The 20,165-nt window shown below is 43.1% G+C and overlaps 2 long non-coding RNA genes across 3 annotated transcripts; both read right to left on the minus strand.

Annotated features, from left to right (window-relative positions):
* Nucleotides 1–1,288: 1,288 nt before the first annotated feature.
* LOC110576591 lies at nucleotides 1,289–9,079 on the minus strand. 2 transcript variants are annotated; one of them, XR_002480065.1, is made up of 4 exons: nucleotides 8,935–9,079; nucleotides 5,383–5,504; nucleotides 5,113–5,264; nucleotides 1,289–1,880 (listed from the first exon to the last, which is right to left on the minus strand). It is a non-coding gene; the product is annotated as an uncharacterized LOC110576591 (long non-coding RNA). The 2 variants fall into 2 exon arrangements; XR_002480064.1 differs by having other exon boundaries at nucleotides 4,784–5,264.
* Nucleotides 9,080–13,718: 4,639 nt separating this feature from the next.
* Nucleotides 13,719–17,791, minus strand: LOC110576590. Its single transcript, XR_002480063.1, has 3 exons — nucleotides 17,700–17,791; nucleotides 16,551–16,696; nucleotides 13,719–13,928 (listed from the first exon to the last, which is right to left on the minus strand). It is a non-coding gene; the product is annotated as an uncharacterized LOC110576590 (long non-coding RNA).
* Between the last annotated feature and the right edge of the window lie 2,374 nt (nucleotides 17,792–20,165).

Below are 20,165 nucleotides of genomic sequence, written 5' to 3' on the forward strand. Positions count from 1 at the left end.
AGAATAGATGGGGAAGACATCTCCTTTTCTCCTCTGCTTCATACAGTTTTCCTATTCCCCATGAAGAGGATGAGGTTGCAGAATTTCTCAGCCAAGTCAGGAGGAGTCGCTTAAAAATCAGTTCGTCACTTTTTAAGCTCAAAATCAATAGAAGAAATCACACAGAGATCAATAGATTTAACTCCATAAAAACTAAAAATTGCTCTATGTCAAAAACTCACACAACCTAAATGAAAGACAAACAATACACCAAGAAAAATATTCCCCTCGGCTATGATGGCAAAACCAGCGCAGGCCAGTTCCGTTCAACACCTCCCAGCCATGCATTCCAGAGGAACTAGAACTGGGGGGCCTGGGGCACCCTGAGCTCAGTAAGACAGTTTCTGTTCTCATGGGGTTCTGCTGAGAGGGCAGGATGTATAGATGGACCGTTCCACGGCGATGTTGGGAGGGCACAGGGGCTCTGACAAAAGAGAATGATGGGCACCTCGTGTGGCCCAAGGTTCAGGGTAGGCTTCCCCCAAAGAGGCCTCAGACCCATCGAAGCTGAAGAGAATTTATCCAAGGCGACAACGGGAAGAGGAGGAGAGGACTTAAAATAGCGAGGACAGTGACCAAAGGCATGGAAACGTGAAACATCTTGGTCTGTAGGTGTGCACTGGGGTTGGTGACAACTTCTTCAGGGTTCTGAACGGGCAGTGTTGGGAGTGAGGGAGACGAGCCTGGACAGGTAAACCGGGATGCTGATGGGGAGCCATGGAAGCCCGGAACAAGAGCCTGGACAGGGAAGGCAAAGGCAAATCTTGCGAGACAAGGAAGAAGGTAGGATTGGGTAGAGTTTATGGCATGATCGCTTTAGACTGGTGAATACAGCAAGGTTAGGACTTTGAAGTGAGTTTTGATGAGCACACCCTTAGTCTGGATAACTGTGTAGGTGATTCACAGCCTCACCTTGTAAGAATTGGTGTTTCCTCTGAGTGGGCAACTAAGCTATGCTTGCTTGATCTGAGCACGGCTTATCACAGGCACCGGAAAGTGTAACCAGTCTGAGAGGTGTTTGACGAGGGGACAGGAAACTGTGTTGGTTTTAGCACAAGCACCTTACCTAAGACTGCCTTGCTTCGGCACCCCACCCCCAAACCAATCCCATCCCTGCATGAGGTTTTGGGTGAACAAACCATATTTAAAAAAAAAAAAAAGCATTTGGGAAATGGGATTATAGTGACCCTGGGATTGCCTACTGGGAGGAACAAACAGATTCTAGAGTTAGACCAACAACTATGGGTGGAGGGGTGGGGATTCCCCACCGTGTAGGGGAGGGATGAGCTTTTACACGTAGAGAGCTGAAGAAGAGGGGTCCAGATGGAAGGACAGAGAGGAGTGCTGATCTCAAGACAAAAGCTGTAAGCTGGTACCTTCAGGAGACACAGTGGGATCCTCTGCGAAGGGTTTACCATTTTTAGTTGTTCTTTTCCCATAGACCATCTGAGTCACTTTTGGTGTACTCTTCAACATTTTCTTCTCCTTTATTGAGATAACTTTTGGACATCCCAGCAGGGAGCTTTGAAAATGAGGGGTTGGGAGCTAGAGATTTGAGCACTAAAGGGAAACACTGTCTTTGCAATGTGACCCATCCACTGGGGCCAGTGTGGGCTGGCAGCACCCCAAGAGAGAGGGAGGGCACCCAGAGCTAGAGCAGAGACAGGAGAGGCAGGAGGTGTGCACCAGTCCCCCAGAGCTGCCACACAGATGCCAAGAACAAACTCTTCCCTTTGCCCCAAATCTGTTAGAGGAAGGCTGCCCTTGAAGAGGACAAGCTGACACACGGGTTGTCTTTGTATCACGGGAAAAAAGAAACAATTTGAAAACCAGAGAGAGACCTAAAGAAAAAAAAAAAAAGAGTTACTTTCATTTTCCATATATTTTATGCAGGGAGGCGGAAAGAACTAGATTAAAATGAGCAAGAATAGCCTACAAGATCCTTAATTGATAAGGGATAAACAACTCATTTAATTGGTGGCTGTCCTGAATAATATGCATCGGAAAGTGTAAAATCAAAGTAGCACACAGAATAAGAAAAATAACCATGGAAATAAGGAAGTAGTCAAGAAAAGTTCCATAAATTAAATCATAGTTTGAAAGGATAAACTCATGTTAACACTCATTACCATATTTTAATTTCATGGTGATTAAAATTATAATGTAGCATGTATTACCACTTAATTGATCTGCCAACATCAAGTATTTGCAAGTTTCTTTTTGTTCTCCAAAGTCATAAACTATCTATTCTTTGCTGCATAATTTTGGAGGTAATTTCAAACTATAAATATTTCTCTTTATTAAAATTCTCAGGAAATGAGAACCTCGATAGCTACTTATTTATATCTGCTTTGGCAAGAAGCCAGGAAATTCATTTTCCTATATTTTGAATTCTACAAAATTAAAGTGCTAAAGAATATTATCTATTAATCTTCATGCTTCCCTTTATGACAGCTTTACAGTTTAATAGCAACGTTCACATATCCGAGGGTGGCTAGCTATGTCCCTTTAAATCTGAGTATTTTTCTTTTTATAGAAAGCGGTCCCTTGTTGAGGATACAGCAGACCCATCTCACTGCCAAGCCTTGCACCTTTTTAGCACCCAGCCAACCTGCCCCAGACAGAATTGCTCGCCCCCCACTGGTGGTGCCAATCGCCAGAGACCTGGCAATTTTCCAGGCCTCCACCTTGCTCGGGTACCCCTACTTCTTGCACCCCCCTTGGATGAGATGATGTCTTTGTGCGAACCATTTGCTGTAATCAGCCCCGACCCCGAGAATGTGGCTGCCTCCAGCCCTACTGAGCTCTTCCCTCATTGGTGCATCTGGGCTAGACCACCCTGGTTCTGATGGAGTAAATAGGACACATATGCCACTGTGGAGTCTCATGAGTCTTTTTAGATAAAAATAAATTTAGAAAATTGCAAAACCTTTCAGGGACAATTCTTTCCTAATGATTCTTGACTCCTTTGACACCCCATCGCACTGATTAATGGTCATTCAAATTGACCACCTGGCAGAGCTCACTGTCAAAATCAAAAAGGACAGATTTTCAAAAGTCAGGTATTGCCTTTTGTGCTGTGAAATCCTGCTATGCACGTGTGTGTGTGGGGGGGGTGCACGTGCACACGCAACCTTACGACAATTATAAACAGATGCCGTATCTGACTCCTGAAATTTATTGGTGGCCCCAGGAGAGAGTGTATTAGAAGCAGACAGGGGATATCTCTTGGGTCCCAAGGGCAGAGAGTGTAGCCAAAAGGCCAGTATAAATGAAAGGCAGGATCTAAGGGTAGGGACTGCATAGTCCCTCAGCTGTTCCCTGTTTGGTCCAGCTCGTTTCAGTTCAAGCAAGAGAGAGAAAGAGAATTGAGTCGGCCACTGGCCAGCCACTCGACTGGACCCTCCTGGGCCAAGTGGCTCAGAACTCGGGGTGGGATCGTTTTAGATAGAGTGGCCTCTTAGCAACAATGACCTGATGTCACTGTAACAAGCAAGATCTCTGGTCAAGAGGAGCTTTGTGGCTTCCCACTTTTGGTACTTACTTGGTGGGGAGAGAGTACCGGGGGCTGTATAAAGAGGTTCAGATATTTCACAAAGGGCCAATAGGAGGTGTATTTCATGAAACGGGCTGGGAGAGTGTGTGCTTAGTCTGGGATTAGAAAATCTAAAGACTGTAGGGAGTGATTCTAGCCTTGGGGTGAGGGTAAGTACAGAACGCAAGAGCCGATGTGAGCCTCTGAAAAATGGGAAGTGACCAGGTTGTGGTCACAGATCAGGAGGACAGATACTGGGAGAGGAGTAAGGAATCAATCAAAGGGTTAACACTATCATCATCTCAGCCAGAGGCATTAATTCTCTCATTTCATTCTGACAGCAAACTTCCCACACAGTTAGAAGTGGCACAGTGTGGTAATTACACACCCAACCTCTAGAGTCGGAGGCCCTAGCTCCAAATTCCAGTCCTGCCACTCCCCACTGGTAGAATCTTGGGCTAGTGATCTTTCTTGTCATGCCTAAATTTCTTCTGTGCAAAACCCCAGGGAAGGATTAACTCCAGCTCATCTGCCCACTCTGGGGTTAAACAGGATTGGGAGGGGAAGGGAGAAGAGGTCAAAGAAAGCGGACTAACCTTTACTGAGTGATCTATTAGGAGCCAAAGCCTACACAGATATTTTTACATCTTGGTAAATTCCCAAATCTTCATACAAACTAGGAGATCTTAGCTGCATCTCTCTACCTCCACCCCCCTCCCCCCAGCTCTTCCAAATATCCCCACTGATTATTCTGCAGCTCACGTGACTATTCTCTTAGCAGACATATGGTCACACCTCTGCTTTAGTGGGTTCGGTGGGTCCTCATCATCTACATCACACTTTAGTAAGGCACATAGGGTCCTTCCCAGACAACCCCTGCCGTTTTCCCAGTCTCATATCCTGCTCCCCATTTTCTCCACTCTGCTTCTCTTCCTGCCAACCCAAACTGCCTTTCTCTGTGACATCGCTCTCCTACTATCTGCATGCTTTTCACATACATTTCCCTTTGCCTTAACTGTTCTCTCTCTCTCTCTCCTCTCTCACTCTTCCGGGGAAAGTTCATCAGTTATTCAGTATCTAGGTAAAATACCCGTGAATTCCTTGGGCTGTTGGTGGTTCCCTGCTAATACTCCAACTGTGCCTCTGTTACAGGACATGTGATACTATGTGTGCATTGTGTCCACCCTTTTGCCTGGCCATCTAGCTCACCAGTCTCGGACGATCCAGAGGGCAGGCCTTGGGTCTTCTCCAACCCCACATCTCCAGGGCCTTGCACAGTTCCTAGGGTAGGCTGGTAATCACTGCTTGTTGAATGAATATGACCACTGGAGATTTCACCCTCACAGTCGGTCTCCACTGGTTATTTTGCAAGGATTTTATTCCACTCCCTGTGGTTGAAGCTTAATCATGTTTAGATACAGAAGAAGACAATATGGAATGTTGTTGCTGTGGAAACAAACTTGGAAAATGGCTTTCTTTTCTACTGTGTAAAAATGTAGGAGCCATATCTCATGGCTAAGCTGAACGTGAACACTTACACAAAGGCATTGAAAGCCCGGAGCTTGCTCCTGAGACGCTCTGTGGTAGCCAGCTGTGCGGACCATGGAACGCGCTCCAGGTGCCATTCCAGCATATCATTGTTCTCACTTTGATGAGCAGTCACTGGGTTAAATATTATTTTCAGGGCATCCTACAATGAAATTATTGCATTTTAGTTGGTTTCTGTTTGGGGATTTAAGATGTTTTAAAATCACACCGTGTAACAATTTTTTGAGAGAGAGAGAGAAAAAAAAAAAAACCACACTTACCCATTATTTTTAAAGGTTCATTTCAAAAGCCTCTATTCTGTCTTATGTATTTGGGATCAGCCCACATGGAAAGGCTTTCTTGAGATTCTATAGAAATATTTTCCCTCTCCTGCCATGAACTCCTATAAGAAGGGAACTTAAAAATAATAACAAAATACTATGCATTTTGTGATATTTCCCCTTGTGGGATGATTCTTTGTCTAACCACCATGTCTCCTGACTGATTACTACTGTTCCTGAAGGAACATGAGGAAATTTTCTTACTCTTTTCACCTTAATTGACCAAAAGCCCATTTTCACGTATCAAAACCTCCATGTCCTATCCGATTTCTGGGGTTCTCTAACTTGACTTTTACCATATCGATAAATTTCCTCTCAATCTAAACTGTAGTATCAGCCCCAATATCCTTGCGTCAAAAATTGTAAAAAAAAAGGGGGGGGGGAGTTTCTCATTTCCACCTGTATAGGATATTACATAATTCTAGCATTGAAGAAAGACTGTATGATGGTATTCAAACTTTCTCTACATGCTTTCATGCAGGAGGTGCCCCTCATGTAACAGATGTGTAATTCACATGTAAGCAGACTTGACAAAAGATAAAAATGAACTCATTGGGTTGTTAAGAGGATACATTGAGAGAGTGCCTATGGAGGATGTAGGGTTTGATGGGGTTCTGTCCTCTTCCCTCAACTTGCTCTTTACTAGCCCTGGGTGACCCCCCATCCATTCTGGGGGGTGTGTGTGTGTGTGCCCCCCCCACCCCCGCTGAATATGTGTACTTCAGATTTTGCCCATGAGTTCCCAATCTACACACTCAACTGTTTACCTGGATTTTCCAGTCACCTCTAACACGATATATATATAACACTAAACTTACCTTTGGTCTTTCCAAATTGGCTTCCCTTCCTGAACCTCCACACTGGTGAGTGCACTGTCACACACCCCCTTCGCACTCTTGTGCAGTCTTCATTTCCGATCCATCACCAAGCCCTGTCATTCTGTGACCAAGCCTGAGTGTACCCCTCACTTGTCTCCATCCTGTGCCTCCACCTTGCCTAAGGCTGCCGATCTCTCTCACCCGGGCTCCTGCAGCAGGTTTTGGGGAACCCCTGCCTCCAGTCTCACCCTTCACTGCAGCCAGAGTCCTCACCTTCCCTCCTTTCTCCCTTTCACGGTCCTCTTCTCCTCACAGCGAAGCCAAGCGCTTCATGATCCTCTGAATCCTTTCTCTGGTCACCTCTTCCCTCTTTCTTTCCCATTTTCCTAACATCCCACTCTCCAGAGGCACCAAGTGCCTTTTATTTCTTCGAATGCCCAGTGTTTCTCTTACCTCCAGGCCTTTGCACTTGCTCAGACTTGGCTGACTGGGAGTTATTAAACTACAAATAGAAAAAAATCCTAGGATTTCTCCTCGGACTCTTTTTCATAGGGAAGTGTCTTCATTCACCTCTCCCTTGAACTCCAGACCGTATTTCCAAATGTCTTCCAGCTCATCCTCCCCTTGGATGTTTAACAGACATCTCAGAATCAACCATGTCCCAACCCATCTTCTTTGTCCACTGATGCCACCACTGTCCATAACACACATTACCCCTCACACACTAGGCACTTTACTTGTTCATTCTGTTCACCATGTGTCTTCCTCATGGCAGGTAAACTCCAACAGAGGGGGCAACTTTTTCTATTTTGTTCAAAAATGAATTCCCAGGGCCTAGTATGGTTCCCGACTGTTGTGGACTGAAGGTCTGTGCCCCCCCAAATTCACATGTCGAAACTCTACCTCCCTCACTCCCCACTGCTATGATGTTATTAGGAGGAGAGGCCTTTGGGAGCATTAGATGAGGTCATGAGGGTAGAGCTCCCACAATGGGATCAATGCCCTTATAAGATCACAAGGGAACAGGCTTCCTCTGCTTGGTTCTTTGCCAGGTGAGGATACCTTGAGAACTTGGCAGTCTGCAGCCTAGAAGAGTGGCCTCCCCAGGACCCGACTGTGCCCATACCCTGATCTCGAACTTCTAGCCTCCAGAACTGTGAGAAATAAATGTCTGTTGTATATAAGCCATTAAGTGTGTGGTATTTTGTTACAGCAGCCAGAATGGACAAAGATATTGATATATAGGGGACACTTGATAAATGTTTGTTGAATGAATAAATGGCCCTATAGCAACAGAATGAAGGCGGATTGAAACTTACCCAGAATTCCTCAGATGTGGATAGCCACAGTGCAGCAGAAAGATCATAGATTCTGTCGGGCAGATCTGCCTGGTTGTGTGACCTAGGGGAACTCATTTAATCTGATACATTTTTCTCAGTTGACAAAATGAAGATAAGATGGCTCACAAGATGGTTGTGGGCTAATTGATATAATTGGCTTCAACCACACTGCACTTGGTCCTAAATAAATATATTCTATTCCCAAATCCTGTTCTGACAAAGACTACTGGAGGCTTTAAAAAACTTGGCAAGGTTAGCAAGCCTTTTCCAAAGCAGACCTCAGATGAGGCAACTCGAGAATTAATCAAACTGTGTTCTATAAGGAGCTCACTTTATTAAAAGTGCGATAGGTCTTCTTGGGTGGAACGAGGTTTAGTGTGAGGGTCAATTGAAAAGCATACTCTTGTAAACAGTTGCTCAAGGCATGGTCTTCTTGAGAGGAATTGGGGGCATGAACTCCCCTCACCAACTATTTCTCCCAACTCACTGGGAAATGTTTATTTGAGACATTGTTTACTGAGCTTGGAAGACTGTGCTTTGCCCTCCTGCTTAATGCCTAATAGCTGTACAATTATTTATAATTTCCGTTTGCTGCAGTGTGGCCCCCAGTCTTCCAAGGGGCTGAAGAACTGGGCCGTGCTAGGGAGAGGTCCCAAGTTTCTGGAGAAATGAAGTGAAAATGCAGTTTTGCCTGGTGCTTAGGATTGTCAGGGCAGAATAGAGCACAGTCCCCTTCCAGGGTGAAGTCGTTAAGGTGCATCTGTGGGGTGATGTTTGCAGACACACTGATGTTTGTTGACATTGCAGTGACCCACAGGAACCAAGCAAATTGGACATGGAGGGAACTGACACATCCTATCAGAATCACAGACTAACACACCTAAAATGGAACCTTAGGAGCCCTTTGTTTCAAAGACCAGAAAAATGAAGCACAGAGAGACGAAGTGACTGGACAAGGGTCACACTGTTGATAAGGAGCAGAAAGACAACTAAGACCTGGTCTGTGTTGTCTCAGGCCCACACCCTTCCTACTGCAGGGTGCTTAGAGCAAGGGAAGAGAGTTCTAAAGAGGCTAAGTGACTTGAGTTTTCAATGAAATTTTTAAGGTTTTCTTCACAGTTGGATTAAAATGACCTAAATAAGCTTAGCATCTAATAAATGAGATAATGCATACAAAAGTACATTGTCCGTTATAAAATATTGCCAAATTATTGGGTGAATTGCTGATTAAATGTGTGAGATTAATAAAGAAAATGGTCTGACCAGATGGATATGCTCATACAGGATTACACGTCGTAGTTTAACAGCAACCAAACACAGCAAACTGATTTTACCTGCTTTGTCAGCTGCTCCATTGACTCTTTGTTGTTGACTCCAGGGGAGGTAACACATTGAAGGCAAATGTGTACAAGGAAAATGTGCAGGAAAGTTAATTTGTACCTACAGCTTTTTATTAAGATTTTTTTCAATTATAAAAAGAATGCAAAGATGTTGCATTCAGTACACTGAGGAAATACAGCAAAATAGAAAAGAAACTGAAAATTACCTGCATTTGGAAACAGATACTATTAAAATTTTTAAAAAGATATTTACGAAAAACTACTACCCTATAAGCACATGGTGTGTGTGCAGATCAAAACCCCTATCTTCAAACAACAGTGTTCAGTGACTATTTTTTTTCCATTAATCTTTAAGGATACTGCAATTGATTGTATATTATTTCTTTATATAGAACTATCATAACTTCTTTATCCACTTGCCTATTGTTGATCATTTATCATGTTAGCAAATTGTCCATATTATAAATATTTCTGAAATGAAAACAGTCCTTCTTCGGCCACATTTCAGATACTCATCCTTCCCAGAATAGATTCCCTAGAAGTTGGATTATGAGCTCAAGGGCTATGACATTTTATTTATTTTTTTAATCAGAGAGAGAGAGAGCATGAGCAGGGGATGAGGCAGAGGGAGAGGGAGAAGCAGGTATCCCGCCGAGCAGGGAGCCCGATGCAGAATTGGATCCCAGGACCCCGGGACCATGACCTGAGCCGAGGGGAGATGCTTAACCGACTGAGCCACCCAGGCGTGCCAAAGACTACGACATCTTCTAATCCTCCTAAGCAAACTCAAGTGCTCTTCAGAGAATGTGACCTATTTATCCTCATACCAGCACCGTGTATACATATACATCTCACCACATCCTTGCCAGCATTGTCATAGAAAATAGTTGACAATGAGTGAAAGTTTAATGAGAAAAAGGATATTTACGTGGTCTCAAAATCAATTCCCACAAGGTGCTTAATAACGACAAAGGGAAAAATAATAACTTCACAGAAGTGAAACCTTGCAGATACCATGTTAACCGAGATCAAAGTTAGTATCATCGATAATGGGGCAAGCTGACATCATGTTCCTCATAACAGGATGCACAGAGAAGGACGCAACATCACTTCTGAGCTCTTCCTGCCAAAAATGCATAACCTGAATCTAATTATGGGGAGACATCAGACAAGCCCAAATTAAGAGACATTCAACAAAATCAATGATCTGTATTTTTCAAAAATGCCAACGTCATGGGGTATTTAATGTGTTCTAGTTTCTATTATGATTGAATTCTGCTCATTATATTATCTGAGTGGTATTGCTGGCACAGAAGAAAGCTACTGGATTTTGTACATTTTTCTTGTATGCCACCATTTGACTTGTTCTGAATTAATGTTAAGAGCTTCCTGCTGATCCTCTTGCAGTTCTTTTTAAAGATGTATCATCATATTGTCTGCAAATAACAGTAATTTTGACTCTTCCTTTCCAATAATTTTACCTTTGATTTCTGCCTGATGTCTCATTGCATCAGATAGAATTTCTAGAACAGTGCTACTATATAACAATGCAGACACGCAGCATCTCTGCCTCTTCCTGGTTTTAATGGAAATGTTTCTGGTCAACATTAGGAATGGGACAGGCTGTCAATATCCGATGTATGTTAAAGGGAGTTTCTTCTTTTTCCCAGATTTCTATGGGCATTTTTAAAAATCAGTCATGGATGTTGAATTTTATCTGAGCATCTTTTTATCACCTATTGAGATTATTATGTGGTTTTTCTCACTGAGATTGCTGAACTGCTGTTAATGTATTATTAGATTTTTCTAACATGAAACTATCCTTGCTTCCCCGGAGTACACCCGATTTAGCTGGGGTAGACAGGTCTCCTAGTACTTCATTTTGCTGTTATTATATTTTCGCCCTTTTGCAACTTTGTGGCAGATTTGTGTTGTATCGACTTAGTGTAGCTGGTGCTATTTCCAGAATTCCCTTCTCTGCGTAGTTCTGGGTTAAATGGGCCACAAGAGACAATGGTATGAGACTGGGAAGGCAGAAGTGAAGCCCGAGCCCTATTCTCATTATGCTCACAGGTCAGTGCAGGGCACGAGGCATCGATGCCACTCAGAGTTTGTCACTGCTCCATTGGCTCACCTGATTGGGATGGGACAGCAGCCTGGTGCACAGCAACTCCAGCTGCTGGTAGGCCAGCACCTTCAGTTTCACTGACCCCTGACCTGGATACATTTCGGCTCCACCGGAAGGGGACCAATTTCTCCCGCAGATCGCTCGATCACTAAAATTGGAGACTTGGGGGCAGTGAGAGACTGATGTCGATTCCAGTCCATCTTTGTAGGCTTTAGTTCTTGCTGCCCCCACTTAACCTCCATCTTTCTTTCCTCACTGCCTGCTTTGCTCAGGCTCCAGCCTGAGACACAAACACAACAGCCATAAAGAATTTGTGTAACCAGCTCCCACGATTGCATAAGGCCCAACCCATATGATATATCCCTTATGTCCTGTATTCCCTAGTGGCTGTCCTTCTCCGACCTAATCGAAATACTGTTCATGAGTAAGCTTGGTCTAAACAGGTCTTGATCATTCTTTATTGACACCATAAGATTCATCCTCTGACCAGCTCAGCCCTGCTCTGTGCCCTGGGGCTAATCTTTACAAACTGGGGCTCACCTGCCCTCTAGCTTCTGTTGGGCTTGGTCAACATCTGCACTGGCAGAAGTTTGAAGGGCAGGAGGAGAGAGGACAGAGGGCTTTCTTCTGCCTCTCCCCTGAGCCTGGGCCCAGTGGCTGTGACAACAGCCATATCCTCTATGGCTACAGTTTCTGCTCAGGAGCCCTCTGCCACCATTCAAATCTTCTCTAAGGACATTATTTTTCTCCATGCATAGTCCTCTATTGCAGTATAACAAATTGCCCCCAAATTTCACAACAAACACTATTATGTCTCATAATGTGTGATGGTCAGAAGTCTAGGAGTAGCTCCGCTGGGTAGTTCTAGCTCAGAGTCTCACTTGAGGTTACAGCCAAGATGCTGGCTGGGCTGCACTCATCCAACGGCTTAACTGGGGCTGGAGGACCTGATTCCAAGTTCTCACATGTGGTTGTTGGCAGGAGGCCTCGGGTCCTGACCCTGTGGGCCTCTCCAAAGGGTTGCTTGAATGTCTTACAAAATGGCAGCTGGTGTCCCCCAGAACAAGCGATCCAGAGAGAGAACAGGGAGGAAGCCACATGCCTTTTAGTCTGTAAGTCATACACCCTCACTTCTGCCACATTCTTTTCATTTGAAGGGGGTCACTAAGTCCAGCCCACACTCAAGTGGAAGGGAATTAAATCCTATTTCTTCAAGAGAGAAGTAGCAAAAAATCTGTGGATGTCCTTAAAAACTTCCACACTCCCTTTGTCCCTTTCAGACTGGGATGGTAATGGCTTCCCATTGTTGCTAGTCTGGAATACCTCTATTTATGTGAACTTCCCTAAATGTTCAATCACACTTCCATAAACAATCTCTTCATTAAATTATCTGTACATAAACCTGTTTGAACATAATTGTTTCTAGAATTTTAATACAATATATTTTGGGGGGGTGTGCACAGTTACATAGCATGGGAATTTCATGGGCATATATACGTATGTATTTATATATTATATATAATTATTCTATATATTATATAATTGTTCTATAAGTATATAAAATATATAAGCACTACAGAGAGAGAGAGAGAATGAATATGAGCTTTTCATGTTTTCCTAAATAAAATATTTAATAATAAAATAAATAAATGTGCCAGGATGGCTGCTGATACTCAGTACCATTCTCCTCCTCCCCTTTCTATGCTCTCTGCATTATAGGGGGTAGAAAACTGAGAATTGCATTTCCCCAAATCCTTTGCAGGCAGGGTTCTGACTCACAGTCTATTTTTTTTAGACTTTTTTTTTTTAAATTTTATTTATTTATTCATGAGAGAGAGAGAGAGAGAGAGAGAGAAGCAGAGGGAGAAGCAGGCTCCCAAGGAGCAGGGAGCCCGATGTGGGACTCGATCCCAGGACCCTGGGATCATGACCTGAGCCGAAGGCAGACGCTTAACCGTCTGAGCCACCCAGGCGCCCTGACTCACAGTCTATTAATGAGAGGCACTCACTATGAGATTTAAAAGGCAGAAGGAAACATATGCTGTTATTTCTCCTCCTGCAGCACAGTGGTCTCAGGGCCCTTCCCGCCAGAGATACCCACTTGGTGGGGAAGGCAACTGTGACCATTGGCAGGGGTTGGTTTCCTGCAGTTGCAGAATGGGGAGACAGTAGCAACTTACTGATTCTCTAAAAGCCAACAAGAACCTGAGTGCTATCGGCCATCTTCCCTAGCCTTCGGTTCTCTGCCTCTTCCAGTGGTTTTGTGTGTTTTTGTTTTTCCAATAGTTTTTTAAGCATATGGTTTCCTGTCCTAAATCACATTCTCTCAAAATACCCAGAGTGTTTCATTTTCCTGGCCAACTCCTGACAAATAATTAGAAGGGAATAAAAAACCCCCAATATACAATGATTCTTTTTCATTTCTCTTTTCTATAGCAAAAGATCCATTTTGAGATTGCTGACGTCATTGGCCTGATGTCCTCTTAAATTTGTAAAATTCTCTCTCTATGATACACTGGTATAAATCTTAATCTTATTTATTTTCTTATTTGCCAGAAGTTTTATTTTTATTTTCAGAATCAGCTCTTTGATTTGTATACCATATAAGTTAGAAGTGTATTTGGCTGCTTGCATCACAAAATGAAACTAATTGTGGCTTTAAATAAACATTTATTTTTCTAACATAATCATGAGTTCAGAGTGAGTGGTTGCTGGCGTTGTTCAGCTACTCACCAGGGTCTCTGGGATCTAGTCTCATTCTGTTCTTCAGATTCACCATCCCCAACCCTTTGGCTTTTCTCCTCATGTTGGTGGCTTTCTGGTCACAAGATGGTTATTATGACCTCAGATATCAGAAGCACTGTCAAGATAGAAAATGTGGTTGGGGAAGGGGGAAAACACTAAATCATCTCTGTCTGTACCCCTTTGACCATTAAAGCAAGAGTGGGTCCCAGAAGCCCCATCAATCACCCTCCACTGATATCTCAGGGATAAGACTTTTTTCACATGACCACTTCTAACTACAGGGGACCCCAGGAAGTTAGTTATTTTACTTTGCAGCTTCTATGGAAGAAGATGACAAAAAATGAGCCTCGGACTGGAACACGAAGAAAACCATTCTACAGTCTCTGCATCTATCAATTGCACAGTGTTTGTTCTGCCTCGTATTTACCTTGCTGTTTATTTTATAAAGTTATTGAGTTCAAGAAGAAAGTTTATTTGCTTTATTTTGTTGTTAAATAATGAAATCACTTTATGCTATGAATTCTCCTATGAGGATAGCTTTGACAATATCCCATGAGTTTTGATGTACTATATTCTTACTGCAATTTGCTAAATAATCTTCAACTGTGCCACTGATTTCCTCTCTTAATGATAGTTTTTTAGAAGAGCATTTTTCATTTCCATGAGATGGAGGGCCTTACCCTTGAACTTTCTTGATTTCTAGATTTACTTTATTTTAGACAGAGAACGTACTCTACTTTTTTGAGATTTATTGAACTGTCCTTTGTGGTCTAGTATAAGGTCTGGTTTTTTTCCCCCTTGTTAATTTAAATTAATTAACATATAATGTATTCTTTGTTTCAGGGCTACAGGTCTGTGATTCATCAGTCTTATATAATACCCAGTGCTTATTACAACACACACCCTTCCCAATGTCCATCACCCAGTTGCCCCCCCCCCCCCCCCCCCACCCCCCCCAGCAACCTTCGGTTTGTTTTCTATGATTAAGAGTCTCTTATGGCTTCTCTCCCTCTCTGGTTTCGTCTTGTTTCATTTTTTTCCTCTCTTCCCCTATGATCCTCTGTTTTGTTTCTTAAATTCCACGTATCAGTGAGATCATATGATAATTGTCTTTCTTTGATTGTAAGGTCTGTTTTTGTAAATATTTCTCAAGCATTTTAATAAAAGGGATAATTTGGTTTATAATATTATATAATATGTATGTATTGTTCAAATTCTCTATAAACCCAGTTTTGTGGAGTTTTATTTTTTGCTCCTAATTTGTCTACAGAAATCACCCAGATAATTGTAGAACTATCAGTTTCTTCTTATGTTTGTAACCATTTTTTTTCTTTATCTGGTTTGATGCTTTGCAATTTGGCACTTACGTTTCATGACAATACACTTTGTTACTACTGGACATTGTGGAGTTATGGCTGCCTGGACTGCTGATATAAAGACCTTGTCTTTCTGAACTAGACACAAAATGAAAGAGGGACTAGATAAAACATGTAGATTTTAAGCTTGGCTCAATTACTTAGTAGCTTTGCGGCCCCGAACAAGACACTTAGCCTTGTTGTGCCTTAGTTTCCTCATCTGTAAAATGGGAAAAATAATAGTCCTTACTTGATAGGGTGGTTGAGAGGGTTGGACGATGTAATTCATGCAAAATGCTTAGAGCACTACTTCACACATAGGCAGCACTCAGTAAGTGTTGTTGAAGGAATCAAACAAGGAGGCCATTGGACTGAGGTGGCTCTAAGGCCATGAGTAGCCTAGTAAGCAATCCAAAACCTAAGCCAGAGCCAATTCCTGTAAATGCCTCAAGGGTAAGAAGAACAACCGATCACAAACAGCCAACTAGACTTTCCCAAATAATGCAACTGCTTAAGCTACAGCTAATCAAATAATTTCCTTGTTTTGCTTCTGCCTCTTCTCTGAGAAGTCCTGCCCAGAGCTCCTGACCATGGAGTGCTCCAGACCAGTTCCAGTTTGGCATTTCCTGATTCAAACTGGCTTTAGCTAAAATAAACTTTAAAAAATTTTAACATGCCTTTTCACCTTTCAACAGTGTAAATACTATTATTATTCTTACTGTTTTTGGCCTAGCTGGCTTACTTTGTTTTTAGTATCAGAGCAAGGGTAGGACAGAAGCTACATTCTCAAGCTGATCCCATTGGCGTTCAAGTTGGTGTTAATTAGTACCAGATTCTAGCAGTTTGTCAGCGCTAGTCTGCAGGTTTTTAAATGCATTTTTGACATTTTCTCTTTCTTCATAGACTTTTATTGAGAGGTTGGAAGAGGTTGGGTCAAGGGTTACTAGCCAGCCACCTTTTAAACCAGAACACTTGTATCTAATTTTTAAAATAACCTCTTTCAGTGTGATTCAAGCTAGGTGGAGATTGATGCTATAATTCAATTGCCATAAAGAAATAACCATTAAGGCACTTTTCAGTCCTGGCTGGGCACTTTCTTAATAGCCTCAAAAGACTGTGAACTATTTCAGAGAATCTTTTTGTTCTTATTAGGAGTTCATTTGAGAATTTAGGTCCCATTTTTTCACATGTCATGAATTTCAACACTATCTTTCTGAATCATATCTGATCTACTCTCTAAAACCAATCACAGAATCATCTCTAAAATAGCATCTCTGCTCCAATGAGAGCTCTCTTTCAAAAAATAGTAAGTCTGACAGGCATCACGCATTTTAAATTGAACATAGACCGCAAAGCAGTCTTCATCCATTAGTCCAACTGACCTTTGAATAACCCAGACCGGAAAAGAATAAGCCATAAATCGAAGAAGACTCTAATCCTGGCTGGGACTTGGTGATCCTATCAACTTAGGAGTGGAAACAGCAATCATGCATGACATGCGAATTGTTCTCACAGAAAAGTCAGCCTCCTATAACGGAAAGAGCACTTGAGTAGGAGTCAGAAGATAAAAGTTGTAGTGCTAAACTAATTTCAAAACATACGGGTTACGTTAATTGACTTCCAGAGTCTTAATTCTCGTATTTATAGAATGAGGATAATGTCCGAGGCCATGCCTCCTCTCGACACTGTCTTTTCCTGCCCTCAAGGGGCTTGTGGTTAGTGGAGGAACCGTGGGGCAAAGTAGTAGAGTGGGTGAGCTTTGGAGATTTGGGATTTGAACCAGCTCCACCCACTTATTACCTGTATGACTTGGAGCAAATCATTTGTGTTCTTGGTGCCTCGGTTTCCTCATCTTTAAAATGGGCATGATAATAGTACCTACATCACAGGGTGTTTTGAGGATGAGGTGAAATAATGTATATCAAGCTCTTGGCCCAGTTCATGGGCCATTACAATAAATGGTATATGCCCCAAATGTGACTGGTTCTCTCTGGGCAGCCTTTGATTTTTTCCCCAAAGCCCACCCTGAGGCCAGACTTAGTTTGTCCCATTCTCCTGAAATCCTCCCTTCCCCTAACACGTCCAGCTCCAGAGGACTGACAAACAATCTTGATGAGAATGAAGATTTCATAGAGGCTCAGAGGAAGGGATAGAGAAATAACTAAAATTTTAGGCAACTAAATTCTATTGATTCTTAGTATGTTTTAGGAACGGCGCTGAATACTTTCCATGGATGATCTAATTTAATTCCATACACACAGCAACTTTAAGCCAACTTGCTCTTGGATATTTTAATTTTTCTGTATAGCCTCTTCCCTTTAGAGAAAGAACTACTTTCTGAGGATTTTCCTTCTTCTGCCCTCTTTTTCATCAAGGCACCAAATATTCCCTCTATTGTCCCAAGCAATTCAGTTTTCCCATCAAGTCTCACACCCCATTTAGTGAAACCAAGGCGAGATAGCTAGACTGACCTCTACCTATTCTTCCCCAAGTCACACTGCCCAGGAACTCCCTGGTTCATCTCACAGTACCTGCTATTAGGATCCAGGACCAGTGGTCCTCATCATGCCATGCTGTTTGGAAGAGTGTCTAATTTCGATCTTGCTCTCCATTTTATCTCCTGTGCCTGATGCAAAGCCTGAGACATAGAAGGTCAATAGTAAATATTTATGGAATGAGCAAACACATGATCAAACTAACATAACAGAGGTCAGAATGAACTAGTGTCTAAACAAAGACAGTGGCAGTGTCCTGTGTGGTACTGACTGAAAGCATGTGGGAAATTCTCATGGAGAAGATAGGATTTGACCTTGAAAGTGAACTAGGGTTTTAGTAGGTGGAGACTAGAGACAAGAACATTTCAAATAAAGGGAGCTGTGTAATAGCACAAATACAAAAGCGCATATGGTTTGTTTGGTGTGGAGAAGTCATCTGAACAGTCTGCATCATGGAGGTCCGGTGCCTGAACTCCAGAGGTATCTGAACCTTCAGGGAGGCCAGAAAGGGCACCGTCAGAGATGGGGCCGGCAAGCTTGCGGGAGCCAGCTCAAAGGAAGAGACTTCAACACCTTATTTAAGAGTTTGATTTGTAGGCAGTGGGGGAAATCCTCCCAGTGACTGGCTTGCTCAGGTGTGTCCTTTAAAAAGATGACTCTGCTGAGGATGGATTAGGGGGTGGGCAGAGTGAAGATGAGGACAGCGGACAGGAGACAGGATGGTAGCACATACAGGTGAGCACCCCCTTCCCCAAGACTTTGAGGCAACCTCCCCAAGGAAAACTTGTCTGGAGTGGCACTTCCGAAACCTACAGATTTGGGAATACTTGTCATATGAAATAGAGTTGTGTCTTCCCTGTTCTTTGCAAGTAGTTTAAATACAAGGTCATGGAGAGGAAGTTAATTAACACAGAAAATATATCATAGATATTAAACCTTCTAATCAAGGCTAACAAGTCTACTCTAATTGGGGCAGGGTGGGGTGAGTATATTCATAAATCCGATGTTTGATCAAAGAAAAGGGAAGAGAAAAGCACTTCTCAGATCCTGGGAGCCTCTCCATTGCTCTCTGCAGAGTTGCCACTAGTTTGCAGCAGGTGCTGGTATCCTTAATTCGTTAAAGGTCTCTAATACATCCCTAGAACACACAGGATTCCAAACCATAAAGCACCTCTGTTACTTTCTGGCGCCAACCCCTCCTTCTGAAGAGAGGTTGTGTCTGCTCACAGCCAAGAGTGACTGCTCATAGCTACCACTTTATTTTCCTCCATAATTACTTTGTTTGCCATTGCTCTACACAAATTTAAATCTCTGGTTAATTCTGGTGCCATATAATCACCATGGAATTCTCACCCCCTCTCCACTGCAGTTTAAAAAAATCATTCCATGCCCATTTGAATGTATGTTACAAGTAGGCATCAAGAGTAGAAGATAGGAGGAGATCAACATTAAGACACAAGATAACAACAGTGACTATAGCAATTCGAAATTGGTTAGGTATGGTGATAGCAGATCAGGAAACAGTCCAGGGTGATTTACATTTTCTAGCTTGGCTACTGGGAGGATGGTGATGATATTTGTTAGAAACAATACTGGGAGGGTCACCTGGGTGGCTCAGCCGGTTAAGCATCTAACTCTTGATTTTACCTCAGGTCATGATCTCAGGGTTGTGGTATCAAGCCCTGAGTTGGGCTCTGCGCTCAGTGGAGAGTCTCCTCCTCCCTCTCCCTATGACCCTCCCCCTGCCCCCTTTCTCTCTCCCTCTAAAATAAATCTTAAAAAAAAAAAAAAAGAAATAGTACTGGGATTTGAGGTGCTATTATTTAGTATTAAGTCAGAAAGCCAGGGTCTATCATAACTCCTTCCCAAACCATAGCCACCACCCCCCCCCCCCCCCCCCCCCCCCACCCCCCGCTCTGTGCGACACAAAACCCCTTGGGGCACCGGAGAGCTCTGACTGTCCCCAAGAAGGGCCCCTCCCTCTCTGATGCAATTCACAAAGCTGGCCGGCTTGAGACGTGTGTGATCAGCGGCAGAAGCAGCCCAGGGAGAGTCAGGCCCAGGAACAAACTGATGCTGCCGAAACCCATCTTTCCATCATGCTCTTTTTGTTGGGAACCTATCATCCCATTCATAACTTTGGGAAGATAATTACACCATGCTAGTGAGAGACAAGTTGATGAATAACTGTTTATTTTCAGAGGAGGCACATTTGGTCCACTGGCTGCATAATGGGGTCAGGAACACAGCAAGCTGTCGGCGTGTTCTCTATGTCCTTTAACCGCCTGGCAGGGTTCGACATGGGAAATGGAAAATCTCCTTATGATAGATAATATCATACCCTTGGCCTTGCTCAGAAGCCACACTCTGGAAGCAAGGTTTGTGAGTATGTTACTGTCACTTGTCAAACAGTACCCGTCAACCTTGCCTTGTTTCTGCCCCACCCCAGGTGCCAGCACGGCCCGGTTGTGAGACAGGCGGTAAATAATCAACCCTCCATCT

Source organism: Neomonachus schauinslandi, chromosome 11 (genome assembly GCF_002201575.2).
Source record: "Neomonachus schauinslandi chromosome 11, ASM220157v2, whole genome shotgun sequence".
Lineage (NCBI taxonomy): Eukaryota > Metazoa > Chordata > Mammalia > Carnivora > Phocidae > Neomonachus > Neomonachus schauinslandi.